Here is a 19,511-nt window from a genome sequence, read left to right on the forward strand (position 1 = left end):
AATCTCCAATCCGTGGCATGCATCAACTTTTCTGACTCCCTACGACCAATGTCATGAAAGAGCGAGGTCAACACCTTCCGCAACATGACTTACCAAATTTTTTTTTTTTTTGAAAAGAATACTGTAAATATTCAACTAAAATTAACATTTTTTGCTCAACAGTCTAAAATCGTAACGTAGATTCTTTGAAGATATAAATATATGTGCAACTTTACTGCTAAAATAACGTGTGTAGTCTGCACAATCTGCACATACGGATAAACCGTTGTTTTAGCAATTTCGTGTTGTTTTTGTTGGCTGTTTATAATGAAAGATTGCCTAGCCCAGATTAAAGTAACAAATAGTTTGGAGTAATTCAGATTACTTTATAAATGTTATACCTACCATTAATTTAAAGAATTTAGCTTCATTATTATTTATTGCAAACTCTTTTATTGCTCTCCCATTAAACTGTTGATCGAGTTGATTGTAGATTTTTATTTATGATGAAATTCAAGATTGTTTCTTTGCCTTTTATTATCATCGGACGTGATGTTGGATCTAACATGACTCGAGCTTATAAATACAGTTTTTTAAAAACTTGATAGATGTGTTTTGAAGAGCGGAACTTTATCTACATAAATAATACAAATAAACAGTAAATAGATTAATTGAATAAACAAAAGCCACTCGGCAGATAATAAAACTAGTGAAAAGGAATCTGAATATGCAAAATGTAGATTAATAATAAATTACTTTCATCTCTTTTAATAACTGCGTTTTAACAGTTTATAATCTTAAGCGTTATGTTAGTGATCTAGTCATTATTAAGTTAATTAAACAAGCTTAAGATTGTCACGATACGCGCCATGATATGCTGTTGTCAATTGTTGCGTGACGTTCTTTTTGAAATTATTGCAAATGCGTCTCCTTTTTATAGCCCGGGAATTCCCCTTTGATTGCGTCCTCCGTATTACCTCTTTGCCCGTGTATATCAACTGAACCTAGTCAGAAAGTCACACCAAAGACAAAGAGTCTACATACTCATAGAGCTTTTGGACAGGTCCCGTTATTATCAGGGGTAAAGGTAAGTAATCAATTTACAAGGGTCACACACCTGTCGTCTCTTACCCTAATAAGAAATGGTCTTAGAAGAATAATAATTATTAGACTGCTCTACACTTCAGTTATGTAAATTTTTATGTCTTAAACAGACGTAAGTAGGTTCAGTGCCCTTTAGATAATTTTCAGGAAAATGACGCTATAAAAATTATCCAGAACAATAATAAAAATAGGTACTTATTAAATTCGCATATTATCTGCAAGAATCGGCGTGCAAATCAATACGGTAGATTTGTTTGATAAGTCCCCTTTGATAACACTGGTCGAAAATGATATTGTTTTATGAATTATTATTGCTGATTTTTATGTAATTCAGCCTGATAAATAATAAAAAAACAAAACATTACATTTAAAAACAAATATGCTCACAACAAAAATGATCAAAACCAACATAAACATGATCATAATACCAGAGAAAATATAAAATCAGACTCATTTAGAAAAAAGGGGAAGTTATCATTTTTCTTTAATTTTATCTACAAAGTAAAATTAAGTTTTCTGTATGAAAAATAGAATATGCATGTGTTTTTTAAAAAAATATTCAATTACTGACAAAAAAACTTTAAATTTCAACAGAAAAAATGTATTTTTGATTGTTTCAGCATTTACTTTGTGGAAAAACATTTTGAATGTATTTAAAATGAAACACTTCTTACCACATAAGAGCTTAATATATTCTAACACAACTAGTTTTAGATATTCTGAATTACCCATCATCAGGTGTAAATATAATCTATAGTTTATAACAATAATAATAATAATAATATTTGGCTGATTTATTTATCGCCATTTTTGTGAAAAATAACCTCAAGACAATGGTATACTTAAACTTACATTCTAACTAAGCTCAAGTGACATATTATATTTTCTGATTTAAAATGAGGGTGTGATAATCTAACGAAGTGAGATTTTAGTTGACATCTGAACTGACTAGGACTGTTGATGATTCGTAAGTTTGAAGGCAATTGGTTCCAGGCAGAGTGGCCGGCAAAAGCGCGATCTCCGAATCTAGTGTTTGGGGAGCGCCGTATTTTGAAGAGTTTTCTTCTGCCTGAATCGAATGCTGATCTAAGAGTAGATTTTCTTTAACAAGTATTTTCCCTAACACAGAGGTCCGGTAGGTATCTTGGAGCCATTTCATGGAGAGATTTGAACACTGTCCAGCAAAGCTCTTATTTTATTCTCTTTGGGCTTTTTAACCAGTTATAGACCTTTTTTTAAAACCGGATTGTGGTCCCGTGGTAGTATTGTGGACTTACAGGCCAAAGGTCCTAGGTTCTAATCCCACTCATTCACAACTCTATTTCCATTCTTCCATCACAAGTTATTTACGAATTTTAGAAAATGGTCTGAAAATTTAAATATTTGAGTAAATAATAAGAACTCAAGTATTTCTCTTTTAAAAAAAAAATATATATAAATATTTACATTTAGACCTGATGGTTTATATTTACACCATATAGCTTATATTTACACCTGATGATGGATAATTCAGAATACCTGAAACCAGTTGTGTTATTATTCTCTTATGTGATAAAAATTACAAATTGTTTTATTTTAAATAAATAAAAATATTTAATTTAATTATTTATTAAAATAAAAATATGGGTATACATTTTCGTAAACAAATACCGATTTTACTTTACACCGTCAATATGTACCGATGAATATAGTGTTTGTAATCGCGGCCCTGAAGCGTATCGTCATGTAACAAAAATGATCAAGACACGCTGCATTGAGGGGAGATCCTTAAGCCCACCATCCACCCGTAGCTGTTATAAAGTCCTGGGGACTCTCTGTCAGCTGCGCATAGAGGAAAGTTATTATAAATATTCCTAAGGAATACAAACTCTATGCAGATTAAGGAGGGGGGAGGAGGTTGTATGGACAGAGGCCAACACGTCGTTCCCACCCCTCAGGATCCCCTAAACGCCTCTGTTTTTTTTTTATTAAAAAAATATGTATTTACACAAACAGTTTACAGAAATAAACGTATCCAAATATACAAAAACAATTCCTTAAAACTATAGTAACACAACAAACATAACTTAAACAACAAACATAAGTAAAAACACGCTGCAGTTTCATTTATTTATTTATTCAGATATTTAGAACATTACAGAAAAAAGACCCAATTCATTCTAAATACAATAATAGATCACAAATTACAGTAGATAGTTATGTTATTAAAATAATATAACAAAATGTAAAAATAAAAATTAAAAGTTAGAAAGTGTTTTCCTAAAGAAAAGGCCTACTGTCGTGAAATAGTTAGTGAATCAATACAGTGCCCCTTGCACTATTAGGTGCGGAAAGGGAGTGATAATGAAGATGTAGTTATAAGTGCAGTGCGCCGTCGCTCTATAAATATTGATAAGTATTTTTATTATTTCTTTAAGAACAGATATTTTTAATGATTTGACGTGTTCGTGTGTAATGATTACTTTTCTTAAGTAATAGTGAGTAAGGAAACGGAATTAATAATGTTCCGGGCTCGTTGGGTAGATAACTCACCGTGTCGTTCACAGTTCATGGAACATGTAGACTGCATCCGTGATTCAAGACCAAAACACCAAAATACGTACAAACTCATTATTTTATTCATAATACCATCGCGTTTCCGTCTTTTTCTCTGCAAAAGAACCTCAAGAGCATTATGCGAAAAACTGACATCTTTATGTAATAATAACTACTTGTCTAATGTACAAGATTGTATTACTCCAAATCCAACAGCATTTTGGAATCATCAATCAAATTTCATTAGAAAGGACATCAATCTTTCAGACGTTATGACTATAAAAATAAGTCACGAAATGATTCATTGTCGGCAGCAAATCTATTTGCTGATTTCTTTTCAAATCTATATCCGATTAACACACAAACAAATTATTATTATTGATTTATTTATTGACGGACTTATACAGTCTATTCTAATAATGGTAAACACATTTTCTTATCTAAATACAAGTACAAATGAAATAAAACACAACTTAATAAAATTAAAGCTAGGACAAAAAAAATAAATTATTACTACCTCAAGACAAGATCTGGTCTATTTTAGTGGTTTTTTAAATCTATAAAGACTTACACCAAAAAAGTCCAGATCTTGTCTCGAGTTCACAATACGACACAATCGGGACATTGGTGCATGTTAGCCATTATTTTTGGTGTGCTGATCAAGGGACAGCACATTATTTTTTATTTTATTATTAATAATGACTTTTGATTTTGAAATTTTTGTACATGTACATTGTTTAACTATTATTAAAGAGGATATTAAAAAAAAAACAATATTGACATTAATAAAGGTTCTGGACCAAGATTACGATGATAAGTTAAGGACGTCATTTTACCTAGACGGTATAGTTGAAGATAAATTCTCCCGAGCGATTACACAGATACACTATAGACCCCTCAACCTTCAAGTTTTGGGGTAGGTACATCGGTATGGACCGACGGGTCCAGGAGCCCTCGGTACACATATTTCATCATTAAAAGTGAAAATAAATTGTTCCACTGAGCAGTTTTCGCTTTAATTTATTTCATCTTAAGAAATACTATGACTGACCTGAACATGCGAGTGTAAATAATGATAAAAAAAAACATTGGGGAGCCTTAATGGAACAGATGTCCAACACATACTGAATTTACTTGGCCAATGTAGTGCCGTATGCATCGTCAGATGCAAATAAGGCTTTTATTACGATGATAAAATTTTATGCCCACATTTGAAAAAAATCAGATACCTCACAAGTTTTCTATAGTGTATGTAAATCATCAAATGAAACATTTAGAACATAAGAATGATATGGTTAATAGGAATTTAAACATATATAATTATTTAAAATTACTATGCAGTGCTTATGGCACCAACTAATCTTGTTATCTAAATTGCAATTTATTGCTAAAATTATACCACACACAGATATCGAATTTATAACCTATTTCGTTAAAAATATCAATTAAACGAGAGATTCAGAATTAAATCATTTACATGAAGTTTTAATTTAAAGATTTGTATGATCGCTCACGCTTTATGAAGGTGATATATATACAAATTTAGTAACCACATAATTACACATTTATGCAAAGATCATAAATTGTTATCTCAATGTTGTTTATATTTTATGTTTCATACTGGACGTGAAAGGTATATTTTGTAGGTATTACTATATATTGTGTACATTTTAAAATCCTCGCAACATTCACAAATTTACATTTTCTATTTATACTCGAAAATATATATATATTGTTTCATAAATAGGTAGATATATTTTCTGATATTTTATATAATTAGAATTAAGAAAGGGGTGCTGCGTTGGTTTGGACATGCAGAGCGAATGGACAGCGAAAGAACGGCTAAAAGGATCTACGATGCAAATGTTGATGGATGCAGAAAACGAGGAAGACCGAGAAAGACATGGCACGATCAAGTCCATCAAATACTTGAAGATGGACATGTCAAAAGTAGGAATAATCGGCGTGCGTGCATAAGAAGATGTATGAATGTAGAGGAAGCGAGGTCTGTATGCCAAGATAGAGTGTTATGGCGTTCTATCCTCTCTGCCTACCCCTACGGGGAAACGGCGTGATAGTTTGTTGTTGTTGTTGTTGTTGTTGTTGTTGTTGTTGTTGTGGATGAAGCCAATCTATTGGCCCATGAGTTCTAGTGTCAAGTGTATTTATTATATGTAAGTTTACATTCACATCAATCACAATTTTATTTGAATATGACATGATTTTTATATCACATAAAAATATGAAATTAAAAAATACGTAGAAAAGAAAATACACCTTTAATGCATATAATCATACTGTGTTGCATAAAACATATTTTTCAGATTCTGTTACAGTCCTTTTCGCTATACATTTATGTACAAGAGTTTTGAAATCTCCATACTTAAATAAAACTAAATACATTTATTAATTCAAAAAAATTCCACATAGTAAACAAAGATTAATAATAAAAATAATGTGAAATCACAGGAGTTAGTGCCGAGGACACTTAACAATATACTTTTATTATTTTTACATGTGAGAATTTCCAAAGAAGACTTAATATACAGAGATAATTCACAAAATGTTCAGACAGTTTTATACACTAGGTATTTATGTTTATATTTCATTTATGTATACCTATATTATTAATATTAAAAAACGCACGATAAAAGAACAAACACCATTCATTTGTGGAGCAGTCAATTCAATATAAAGTTTGGATGACAGGAAATTGAAGTGTCTCTATCCGTTATGTGATTTTACTTTGATGGCAGAAGTACTGTTTTTTATCTTTGTCTAGTGTTATTTATTTTTTGTGCTCTATGTCTGTCAGGTTTTTTTGTGGAAGCGTCGTATATAAGACTTTATGTATGTCTGAATTTTTAATCGAAAACCAAGGGAAAAAAATATCGAATGAATTAATTTTATTATTTTTGTCCCCAGTATAACTCACTGCATTTAATATTATCTTTCGATTTCAATGCAAGGATATTATGGAAACCGCAACGCATCAAACTGGAGATGAAAATATTAAGTACCGATATAAATATTTTATAGAAATAAAAGACGAGTGACACTTCAATCCAAAAATTTGGAACTCGAAGTGGTCGGTTTCATCGCTTTCGCAACAAAACTTTTATATTTATTATAAAATTAAATATCCCCATATTTAAACATTACGTATCAACATTTAGTTCACCGGGAAAATTAAACAGTTAATAAACGAACCATATCAATATGCGTAATTAATAAAAAAAAAAGTATTTTTATGACGTGTTACCTTAAAGGTGTTTTGCCAGTGACACGTTAAATATTACAAAAAAAAAAAAAAATATAAATCTATGAAAGTGGGATAAGGAGGACCTCACAGATTAATTTGGTTGATTTTGATCAAATCAATAATAGTTTCAGGATAGGAAGTTTAGAAGAGTGAAAAAGAGTTTTCATGTTAGTAGAAAGAGGGGAGTATTAGAATATTTCAGAAAGAAAGGAAGGAAATCCATAATTTATCGAGCAGAAGAGGAATATGTGGATGACATCCCCCTCACCCAAAATGCACTCGCACAATGGGGAGCTTAATACCATTAGCTTTTTCAGGTGGGATCCCATACATCAATGCCTCAACTGCATTCGGCAAATGGTGGACGATTCTCGTTTGCTGAGAATAACATTTCTGAACCAATGACTCTTTGGTACATCTGGTTGAATCAGAGCGCAGTGTTTCCATTTGTAGAGTTTATTAATGTTCCACTGTTCCGTCCATCGTACCAGCAATTCTTCTTTAGTGGAGACGGGAATGTCTACGATAGAAATATGGGAACATTTAACGATTCCACAAATAATGGCATTTTTGGCGACGGAGACAACAGATTAATTCCCTAGAATGCCATGGTGACTTGAAATCCAAGCTAACACTGCTTGCATTTCTCTACAGTTTCAGTTGAAAAGGAGACTTCTGATTTCCAGGACAAAAAATTCTTCGGAAGGATTTAAGGTATTGGATTGTATTTTAAGAAGAGAGCTCAAATAATCAGTGAGGATATTTTTTTTTTAAGTGGGCGTTGCTTTATTATTTACCTTGATTATATTACAAGGTTTATATTTCAAAAGTGGATTTTTCTGCAATTAAATATCTTTAAATTTATCTAAACTGATGGGATCGGGAAGGATATACTAATGTGGGCCAATCAGGAACTTCTCAGCATTTGCTCATGTGGAGAGAAAACCACTTAAAACTCTTCAGGAGAAGCCGGCCTGTTGGCAGTAGTCAACAGGCCTTCCGTTCCACTAGAGGAGTATTCGGCATTTTGTTCCCTACTTTGGTTTATTTTAACAATTGCCTGCACTATATTGACCATGTATGATACTACCTCTCGTGTGAGTTCTTTCGGTCAGGATATCGGCTTTATTTAAACTGTTGATGTCAAAATATTGAATAGCCTCTCTGATGGCTATACCGTATACACTCCGCTGTAAATACGGAAGTGCATGGTGGAAGGCGAAACTTAGAATAGTCTCCGTTTTTATGGAAGATAAATGCAGATCCGGTAAATATGTGTAATTAACCTTATTTAAATAGCACTATGATAATCTCCTTTATTTACCCAGTAACACATTGTTATAAGGTCTTACCGCCACAAATAATTAAATTAAATTAATATTATAATTCTTTATCGTTATTGATTCGTATCATTATATTGCATTACATATTTTTTTAATTTTATTTATTGAAAAATAAGAAATAGTCAACCAACCTCACGAGACTCGTCCTCGTGAAAGACCTCCCAAAAGATTGAAGTACAACTGGGAATCCACCATGCATGAAAAGCAACGCTCTGGAGAATAGATAACATAGGTCTATAGTAAAGAAGAAGAAGAATCGGGTTATCGGGTTGTGGTCCTGTGGCTAGTGTCTCGGACTCACGGACCAAAGGTCTGTGGTTTGAATCCCACTCTACCCCAACTTGATTCCATTTTCTAATAGTGAGTTATTTACAGCTCGTTGAAAATGGCCCTCAAAATTAAATATTTGGGTAAATCGTAAGAAAGCAAATATCTCTTTTTTTTTAAAAAAAAAAAAGAGGATTTGTTCAAATATGTTTCTTTTTATAATAAAAATAGGTACTTGTCTTCAATATGTCACGAAAGTGATGAATGCGGTCACAGGTTACTCCACAATTGTAGATTTAAGTATCGTTTATATTTTATTTCAATATTAACTTAAATGATTTTTAAAGTAATAACTTAATTTAATTATGTTATCTGAGGGCCCTTTTTTAAAGGTGTTGCCGGGTAAATAATATTTGCCCGGTACATATTATGGACATTGTGCATACAATTTTATTTTCATGAGTTTGTTTAAATACATATTATATTGTTATTATCGTAATCTTCCCAAACCCAGGGCCCCGATTACAATGGGATGTTAACATTTATCTTAAATTTGATCTCCAAAGTAAAATTAAGTTTTCTGTGTGAAAAGCAGAATATGCATACATTTATTTCTTTAAAACATGTTTAGTAATAAGAAACCGATGAACATATTTAAAATGTTCATGCAAATATAGTCATTTTCGAACACAAATTTAGATTTTTCTTCATAGACAGTCGAAGATAACTCTGTTAACTTCCTATTGTAATCGGGGCCCAGGCCTCATACACAGTAACGTATGGGTTAATTTTTAAACTACGAGGCCGATAGATTTTTTGATAAATTTAAAATTGGATCTGTGGAAAACCGCTTGAGATTTTTTTTATTTTCTAACTAAATCCACTCCTTTTTGCAGTTGTTAAAATGCGTGATTTAAGTCAAGACTCAAGACTCAAGACATACCCAACTCTGTGCATTGAACGAGTGTCTAGAATATTAAAAGGGCAAAAAAATCCCACTTCTTGTGAGAGACAGGTTGCATGAACACTGAACCGCCATACTAGGCGAGTGCTTCCCTTTCAGGGTTGGCAGTAATTTTGGGGACGATTCTAAGATATTTAATAAAACAAACAATCCATCAAGCATCCTCATAGAAAAATGTAGAGAGGATACAACGCCACATTACTTTGTCTTTAGATACAGACCTCACATCTTCTACTGCACACACGCCGATTATCTCAAATTTTGATATCTGCAATTTCAAATATGTATTAATTGGATGACATGATATGTCTTGGTCTTGGATTTCCTTGTTTTCGGCATATTTACGTTTATACAAGAACAAGTATTGTCTTTATCAAAATTAAAAGGCTTGGGGTGTTAGTTTTCTTAAATTTACCACAGTGCAGTTTTAGGTGCGGCCTCCGTGGTGTAATGACTAAGAAGCTCGACTTACACATAGATGGTTCTGCGTTTAATTTCTGATCAGAACACATTTTTTTCTCAAGCCTGGGGTGTTCTGCGCTAAAATTCACTTGCAATTATTAGGCTTCATGATCTGATGTGGTGCAAACAAAATTAAAGAAAAAAATGATTGGGACAATGTATCTGATAACAGCCATGTGAACCATTTAGTTGTTGGGTACATTGATTTATTATATTTTTGGATATTTATTATTGGTTTTATTTTATTTAAGTAATTTCACTATCATTTTGATATTCAAATGAGGAAGTTCAGTGCTACTAAAAAATTGGATTCAAAAAAAGTTTTCTTACACGCAGTAAAAATTAGAACGTTTAATTATACGGCAAAGTTTCTTGAAAATGTATGAAAAAATCACAGGTTCAGAAGAACACGTGTTAAGAAGAGTCAATCAATTATGTGTTGTGAAATATTTCCGAGTTTCAGGTAGCGTATTTAGCGTGTTTTGAAGGATGCGGGGTTCTCTTTTGAAATGTCAGAAAAACTCACTGACTTGAACTCGCGACGTCAAGAGCGCGGGGGGAGTAATTACAAAACTAAAAAAATTTAAAAATCACAGCGATGATAATACGGTACATAAAAAAAAACGACTGAACTTCCTCATTGGATCCTCGGGACAGAGTCCGTTTTTAATTCCGGGACATTCTTTTTTGACCCGGCATAGTTGGTAGCCCTGTTCCCTTTCCGTGTTGTGGAGCAATACAGTTACACGCGCAGAATAATTCCCATTGTCGCAGGGAAAACCATTGGAGCATGGCCACTTAACGGCATAACCATTCCGTCTACAAAAGACATCGCGAACGCTGTTACAGACATTTTTTTCTACTTATTACGTGAATAATGGCGGAGGAAAAACATAACATTCACTTGTAATGGAACGTCAAGAGTCTAGCGTTAATGGGCCCAAATTACACTTGTATTTCTTACACCTTAAGTACTCGTACACGCCTCAGTTAGGGTAGTAATATTTTTTCCAGAATTTGAAATGACATGCGCACTGTATAGAAAAGGGACCCAGGTAACTATACTTCGTTTAATAGTCAATTTCAACAGTATTCAGAAAAAAATATGAAAATGTAAGAAAACAAAATAATTATCGCCTTTGTTTGGTGGTATTTAAATAAGTTAGGTAGGATTATTCGTGTGATTGACATATGAGTCCGAGAACGGACGCAGCAGCCTTGTATAGCAAGCGTCTTGAGGATGCCTTGGTAGATCTGGCTTGGACACGTGCTACGCATGCCTCAGGAGAACCTAAACCCAAGTTGCCTGTTCTTTAAATCTGAAGGCTCACGTGAATGTACCGTAGGATGTTGCTTGTATGTAGAAGGACGTTTTATGTGAAATACTGTTAGAATTATTTTTTTTTTATACATTAAACGCCCATAGCTTTGTCAATACAAACTTGCTTATATAAAACATAATACATAAAAAAGTTTATAAACAAATATAGGTAGCAGTTATACGAGTACAGAGGTTAAAATATTAAGTTTATAAAAACATGTTTAAGAAGTTATAATAGAAGTACTTCAAAAGTTCGTAATTTACTTGTTACAATGTTTAATTTAAAACATCTGAAAGATTATATTTACACAAACAAATATAGAAAAGTTATTTCATCACTATAATACTTTAGTAGCAAAGGAGTGACTAATTTAAACATTAATTTAACTAGTAACTTATAACACTGTGCATAACATAATTTTTGATTTAATTAAAGCAGGCGAAGTATTAAATATGTCAAAAATATGGTTAAATTTATTAGCGTTTAGGTGAAATCGAACTAACGGAGAGAACTGAGCATAATTTGTTTAGAATGATTTAGTATGGAGAGTACATCTAAGCCTTGTGGTCTTAAAATGGATTCTAAAATTTATTTCATTTACCAAGCATGGACAATCTATAACATTATTCACAATATTATATAGTTTGACAACATCAGCTACTATGCGTCTAGTTGAAAGGGAGGACATGTGCAAATTTTCCAATAATAAATTATATGATATCTCAGAAAGAGGTAGGCCCATCTTATAATTTACATATCGTAGGAACTTTCTCTGGACTCTGTAAGTTATCAATATTTACTTTATAAATCGGAGACCAGATTTGAGTTGCATATTCTAACTGAGACCTCACTAATGAGCAGTACAATAATTTAATTAAATCAATGCTTTTAAAAGTGCATGCCTAGTATTCTGTTTATTCTGTTATTTTCAAGTATTTTTCATACCCTTTTTAATTTGTAGTATATCATAATTTTAATTTTTCTGCTTTTGTTAAATAATATTATAGTTTAAAATTTAAAAACGTCTCTAAAAAAAATATTATCTGTGTGTCCCTAAATGAGTTTTTTTTAAAAAAACTCCTTGGGAATATTGTATATAATTATGTATAATATGTTTTCAATATAATAAATAAATAAATAAAATGTTTCTTATTTCTAATGACAAACCCAAGAATACGCATTGCATTTTTTGTCTTGCAGAATAAGTTGAATTGTATTCAATATAAAATGATGACTCGCTTCATCGATCGTTGCTCTGTATTTCAGGTGAAATGATTGAGCGTGTGTGTGTGTCATTGATCGTAGACTAGACCCCCACATAGTTTTTTCTTAAAACTCAGTGTCTTTGATGAACAAAATTAAACTTACCTAATCTATTTCATTGGTTATTTTTGCTGCCTTTGATCAATTACACGCTTCTGCATGCTCAATGCACTAGTAGATACTTTAGTAATATAGACTCAGCAAATATTATTGTAACTACTTTAATATGTACATTAATAAGTTCATGTGTATATTTCTACACATTGCTTCAAAAAACTTGCTCGCTTACCAAATGCTTCTTTTTAAAATTAGCTAATGTCAATGTACTCAGATTTCGATGTTTTTGAGAACATATGCACAACATTATGTGGTTGAGTGGCTGAACTTTTTTCTGACAGATTTCTTAGAAGAATAATTTATCATCATTTTTGAACTAATGCAATGGCGGTGTTAATTTGTATTTGTATATTATATTCAAATAATTCCCAAATAAAGTTTGTAACGAAATCAATAATTGAACAGAAAAACGTAATTGATAAAATCATTAATCAAGTCTATAGTAATAGTTGATTTAAATCCTTGAGCGGGATGAATAAATTAAAAAGATTTTCATTACACATCTATTATATTAATGTATAATTATTTATAATTATGAAATGAAATTAAATAAACATGTCAGAATTTTATTATTTTTTTACGCAAAGAAGTTGTTAATTAAAAAAATATATTTTCAAAAATGTTTACACAATAATCTTAAAATTTAAGTCCTACTCAATTGTAAACACACAAATCGTCAGCAGGATTTTATATATTTTATTTTATTTGAAAATCGTAACATATTATCCTATATTTTGGAAATAATTAAGACTATTCAGTAACATAAAAAAAGTTTTTTCCATAGCTTTAAGCTTGAGCGTACGCTCACTCCTGTATGAATTTCAATATTCTTAATATTGACATATTACAACAGAGATAAAGAACATTTTAGAGAAGTTAGTAAAGAAGTCTAGGCATCTACAGGGCTTATGATCTGTCATTGGGTGGTTTAAGTGGCCACATTACACACTATGTAACATTCACTATTCTGCCCATATTTGAACATCTGTAATCCTGCAGTTCTTCCTTTTGTTTTTGTTTTTGAAGTTAAAGAGCTGAAACCTTCATTTATGCGGGTGAGATTCATCTGATTGAATTATATCACCCACATACTCGGCAACACCTGATTTTTTTTTTCAATTTTTATACGCTTCTTCATGAAGTTTTTTGAAGAAAAAATTGAAGGTCCATGGACCAGGTGGATTTATCAATACTATTTAGAGTTTGTCCAAATTTTTGTACACAAGGACTGAATTCAACTCCCTAGGAAGCTGTCAATATCAAACATATTACAACAGAGATGAAGTGCATGTTAGAGAAGGTAATATACAAGTCTAGGTATCTACAGGGCTTGTTCTTATGGTGTTTTTCATCTTTGTTGCAATATGTTAATATTCACAGCTCCCCAGAGAGTTAAATCCAGTCCTGTCTAAAAAAATTAGAACAAACTCAAAATATTGTGGATTTTTTAGGTAACATGTTACCCATTTTAGGTAACGACAGGGATTTATAAGGTGATTTGTTTAACTAGGCAATATCCTGGAGGTGTAGTGGTTTTTGGTGATTGGCTTCCCGGAAACCGGAAATCTATCACAACACTATCATTGGTCGATTCGGTGACATAGTTCATTTTTAGTTAAATCATTTTTACTATTTTTTTCATACATTTTCGAGATACTTCGCCGCATGATTGAATACTATAATTTTTGCCGTGTGTAAGAAAACATTTTTTGTATCTAATTTCCCGTAACACTAAACTTCCTCCTTCTATAAATAAAGAAAGTTTTTTGTACTAGATGTCAGTTGCCTTTATGTAACATATGATCGAAATGTGCGGCATTTTTGGCGTGGACAAGCAGTGCCCTATGCGCCATAGGGTGCCAATTTTTTTTTTATTATGACGCTATCAAGTAATTTTTCTAAAAATTACGTTTAATGGAATATTGTGGTCCCGGCAACTTTTTTTATTCACAAAAAATAACGTCCTTCCAAATTTTTTGAACATGCATTCTCAGCGAATGCAGTCCTGGTGAACGATGAAAAAAAATTACGGTCCTAACTTTTTTTCTACTGAAAAAATTGGAGATTTCGAGAGCTATAAATATACTCGCGACAAAAATCTTCACTTCGCTGAAAATTGCACTTAAATAGGTCAAGTAGTTGTTCAGTCTATCGAGGATACATGTACGAACATTTCCATTATGATATATATAAACGAGCTGAACCCGGCAATCATTTGCCATTGCTAGATTTGAGTACACACTCATATATATTAAATGAACACAATCGAAAGTTTGATATCAATTATTGTATTTAGTCCAAATTTGATATGAACGCATACATTATTATTTTTGTGTTTCAGTTTACATAAATTGTGAAACAGAGAATTTTGATGAATAGATATTCAAACATTGTTTATCTGTCACTGTCTTGCAGACGCCTCCACAATACTGTGCGAAAAAGGTAACTGCACGTCCGATCTTTCGTTAGAATAGACAAAATTGTCGTTTCGCTGTGACGTTTTCCGCGCCTCAAAACTGAACGAATTTCCTTTAATTTTTTAGACAGAGTATCAGAATAATATTTTTTGTATCAGTACGTTATGCGTTTTTCAAAAAATAGTTATAAATGTATACCGTGCGCCCGAAGACAGCAAATAAAACTGTTATTTTTTACGAGTTTTTGGATGGTTCTAGTTCCCATAATTTTATCATTTATCATTTTATAAAAATATTTTATTTATAATTTTTATATAAAAAAAAAAAAAATTGTAAATATCTATAGTGTGTAAAAAAATCACTGCTCTAGTGCATCTGGATCCAGAAAGAAAATACGGGAATACGTTTGTATGAATAAAAGTCGGACCGCGTTTCCTCTTAAGATTAAACATTATTAAGTATACTTACAAAACATTACTTCATAATGCTTTTATGTAACCATAGAAACAGGTTCTGTGTTCTGAAATGAAACCATTGACCTATTAATACACATAGACGCACTCGCGACCCTTTAAAATTATTACACTTTTTTCTTTTTTTTTTAAAAAGAAATATTTGCGTTCTTATGATTTACCCAAATATTTAATTTTAAGGGGCCATTTTTAACGAGTTGTAAATAATTCACTATTAGAAGATGGCAATCAAGTTGGGGTAGAGTGGGATTCGAACCACAGACCTTTGGTCCGTGAGTCCGAGACACTAACCACAAGACCACAACCCAATACCTTAACTCATGCCCAAACGCTCAGTCCAGCCCTACGCGTATATAGTCGTTCTTTAACCGCATGCCGGGTTTTGACGTGAGCTTGACATTTAATTCGAAACCTAAATGTTTGGTTGAGTCCTGAAAGCGTGTAATTTTTTTACTAGAATTCTTCCATGTGTTGATTTCTGTGAAATTAAAGAGCTGAAACTCTCATTGATGCGGGTGAGATTCACATGAGTGGATTATTTCTTAAAGCAAGTAACGCCTGAAAAAATTATGTTCTTGCTCACTATTTTTTTTACCACCATAACCACATTTTAGATACTCGTTTTCCAGATTAAGCTACCGGTATTCTTAATGTTATAAAATAAACACATACATTTGTTAAATATTATGGGATAATAACATTTGTGAATTCATCCAGCGACATTGATGTCCAGAGATAAGTAGAGGTTTCTGTGAGAGATTATAAACGTTTCTATCGTACATAACATAACTACTATTAAAATATACATAATATACACATTACCTTAATAATGTTATTTGCATAGTGATAAAACATTTACAAAAAGCGTGATCTAAATTATGAAGACATTAAAATAATTGGAGACTTTTATTAGAACTATAATCTGAAAAAATGGTTGCGAGACGCGATCTTTGTACTGCCATTAATTTTTGAATTCTTATTCAGGCCAGATTTAAAATGAATGATTATGGTAAGTTAATAAACAATAACAGTAAAATTAGAAAAAATAGCCTAATAATATATTATAACAGAGATAGAGAACATTTTTTGGAAGGGAATGTGGATTTCTATGCATATACGAGGGGGTATATTACCTGCCATTGGTTAGTTTGTGTGTTCACTTTACACATTTCATATATTTTTCTTCACCACTCTCTTCCTCCATATTATTTTTTTTTTAAAACAGGTACAAAGTATTGTGGCGCCTCCGTCATAAACAATCCTCAAGGACCTACCGAGGAGCGAAACCACGCAAGCGAACGCAGCTCGTTAAGTTACCAGCCTGCTGTTCTATACCCAGCCGGAAATAGAGGGCGACCAGAACAAAGGCTATAAAAGGCGCGAAGTTCAAGGCCCGCTCTTCTCTCCTTGTCCGAAACTCAACTGCCGTACTTCCTTGCATAAAATTAGTCTTCTATAAAACACGTGTTAGATATAAATTCGAAGTAAGTTAGATTTCATTAAACGTGTAATAAAATATCTTTGTATTACACACCAGTTTTCTTATAAAATAAATAGTGTTATCCATGTAAGTAAGCCGTTCTTATTTCTTGTGTGATAATATATATGTGAATCCTTTTCCCCGCCACCTCCTGAAAAGAACGTAGTAGGGTGTCGAGCGAGAGGCCATAAGGCACCGGCGGGACCGATTGCAGGCTCCAGCAAGGACGACTGCCTAATCCTACCTCACGCACATGCCTGTGCGTATAAAAGTTACACACAACGTGTACTGAGAGATCCCGACAGGTAAGCTAAAGGCCACGACCCCCACAGTATTTATTTGCACATATACATATATTGCTAGTTTTGATATAATATGTTTTTTTTTACGTATATATATTAATGATAAAATGACATATTTTATTGATTCGTCGGAAGGAATCATCTTTTCGGCATAGGTTTTTGAGTGTATCCAAATGTTTGTGGACAGGATGCATTTCCTCCCCAGGGAGTTATCTAGATCTAAATTTGTTGCATCAGAGAGGAAACAAATTTATGAGAAGCGAATATGAAAGTCTAGGCATTAACATGGCTTATGACCTGGTATTGTATGGTTTAAGTGGCCACTTTCAACACCGTGTAACATCCATCATCCTGGCTACGTTTAAACATCCACATTTACTCAACTCTGCGTGGATGTTTAAACATAGGCAGAGTGGTGGTAAATGTTACACAGTGTGTGAAGTAGACACTTAAACTTGTCAATGATAGGTCATAAGCGCTGTAAATGCATAAACTTTTATATTACCTCCTCAATTTTTTTTTCTTCATTGTTATAAGAAATTTAGATCTAAAAATAAACTTTTACAAAAAGACATATTATTACGTAAAAAAAAGGGTACGCAAATTTATTCTGCCTATGTTTGAACAGACATATTTATTCAATTGCTCCATCTGTTGATTTTTGTAATGTGAAAGAGTTGAAACCTTTATTGTTGTGATTTACTTTTAAATAGTGTGCTTTATCTTTCTTGTAGTGTGTATTTGTTTTTTTTATCTACTTTCTCGGAGGTAATTCAATTCATTCAAGTCAATTAATTTATTTTAAATATAACATATACATTACAAAAATATATTTATCTCCTATATTTATTTGTAACACGGAGGGAAAGGATTTGTTTCCAATATCCTACAGGGAATTTGCTTGTTACCTAGCTTAGAATAGATTACATCCTCTCAGGATTTAAAATTTCTAAATAAAAACAGAATGCTTATTATGTAGAATAAAAAATTAAAATGAATAATAAAATTTTGAAGAAAATATGCTATTATTAAGGTTGCTATTGTTTTTCAAAATGATGAGAACAATAAGATAATAAAAAAATACAACAGGTTAGTCCATAAAGCATTTTCGTTTTTAAATTTTACAATAAATTAGTCAAAAATTCATAGCTTCTTCGCCGTACACTATGTAAATATCGCGTGCGCTTTAGCAGTAGTATATTCCCTCGATTTAATGCGAACAGAGAGAGGTACCGAAAATGCACACTATGTCTACTTGATATTCCATTTTAAAGGATTGTTTTCAAATAAAATAATACATTTGACATAAAAGCAAACAGCTTACAGATTCAAAAACTATTTTTTTTTTTAATTCATAAATTTCATAAAAAGTACATGTTTTTGTAAAATTCTAAACATATCTACTTTTACACATCTAGTAAATGTTATCACTGTAACTTTCCAAAAAAGAGACTAACTCTTGTGCTTGAAGAGTGACTTACACTGTTTTAGTTGTTTATTTATAAGAGTTTATATAATTTTAAATACGAGTACATAAAAAAGAAAAAAAAAAACAAAGGATATATAAGGAAAAACATAAAACAATAATACATTTATACTAATAAAAATTTAATGTTGTTTTTACTTGAACGAAAGACATAACCCCAACAATACAACACATACAAATAACATAATCACTGGATCCGCAACACAAAGACAACTTAAACAAATACAAACTAGGGATTTTGAGTATTATGCAATTGAAATCTATCATCTACTTCCACTGTTCATTTATACAATAAGTAACGAGAAAATGTTGAAAACGGCTATAAAAAAATTAATAGTGGAGCTGGGTAGAAGTAAAATGGATTGACTCATTCGCCCGAATAAATATTAAACCAACTGCTCCACAAATGTATAGTTTATGTTACGTTTTTTATTTTTTACTGTGCGTTTTGTAATATAAATAATATAGGTATACATAAATGCGTAGTGTTTAAAAATGTCTGAACATTTTGTTAATTATCTCTGTTTATTAAGTCTTCTTTCCATATTCTCACATGAAAAAATATTTTAAGAAAGAGTATATTGTTAAGTGTCCGTGGCGCGAGTAACGCCAGTGGAGTCACATTATTTTTTTATTATTAGTCATTGTTCGTAATAGAAAAAAATGAATAGTAAATAAATAAACACAATATCTATTAGCTAGTAAAGCAGAAAATTTTCATTCTAATGAAGTATA

The sequence above is a fragment of the Micrasema longulum genome, unplaced genomic scaffold, assembly GCF_059751315.1.
Source record: "Micrasema longulum isolate JH-2025_06_02 unplaced genomic scaffold, ASM5975131v1 h1tg000509l, whole genome shotgun sequence".
Taxonomy (NCBI): domain Eukaryota; kingdom Metazoa; phylum Arthropoda; class Insecta; order Trichoptera; family Brachycentridae; genus Micrasema; species Micrasema longulum.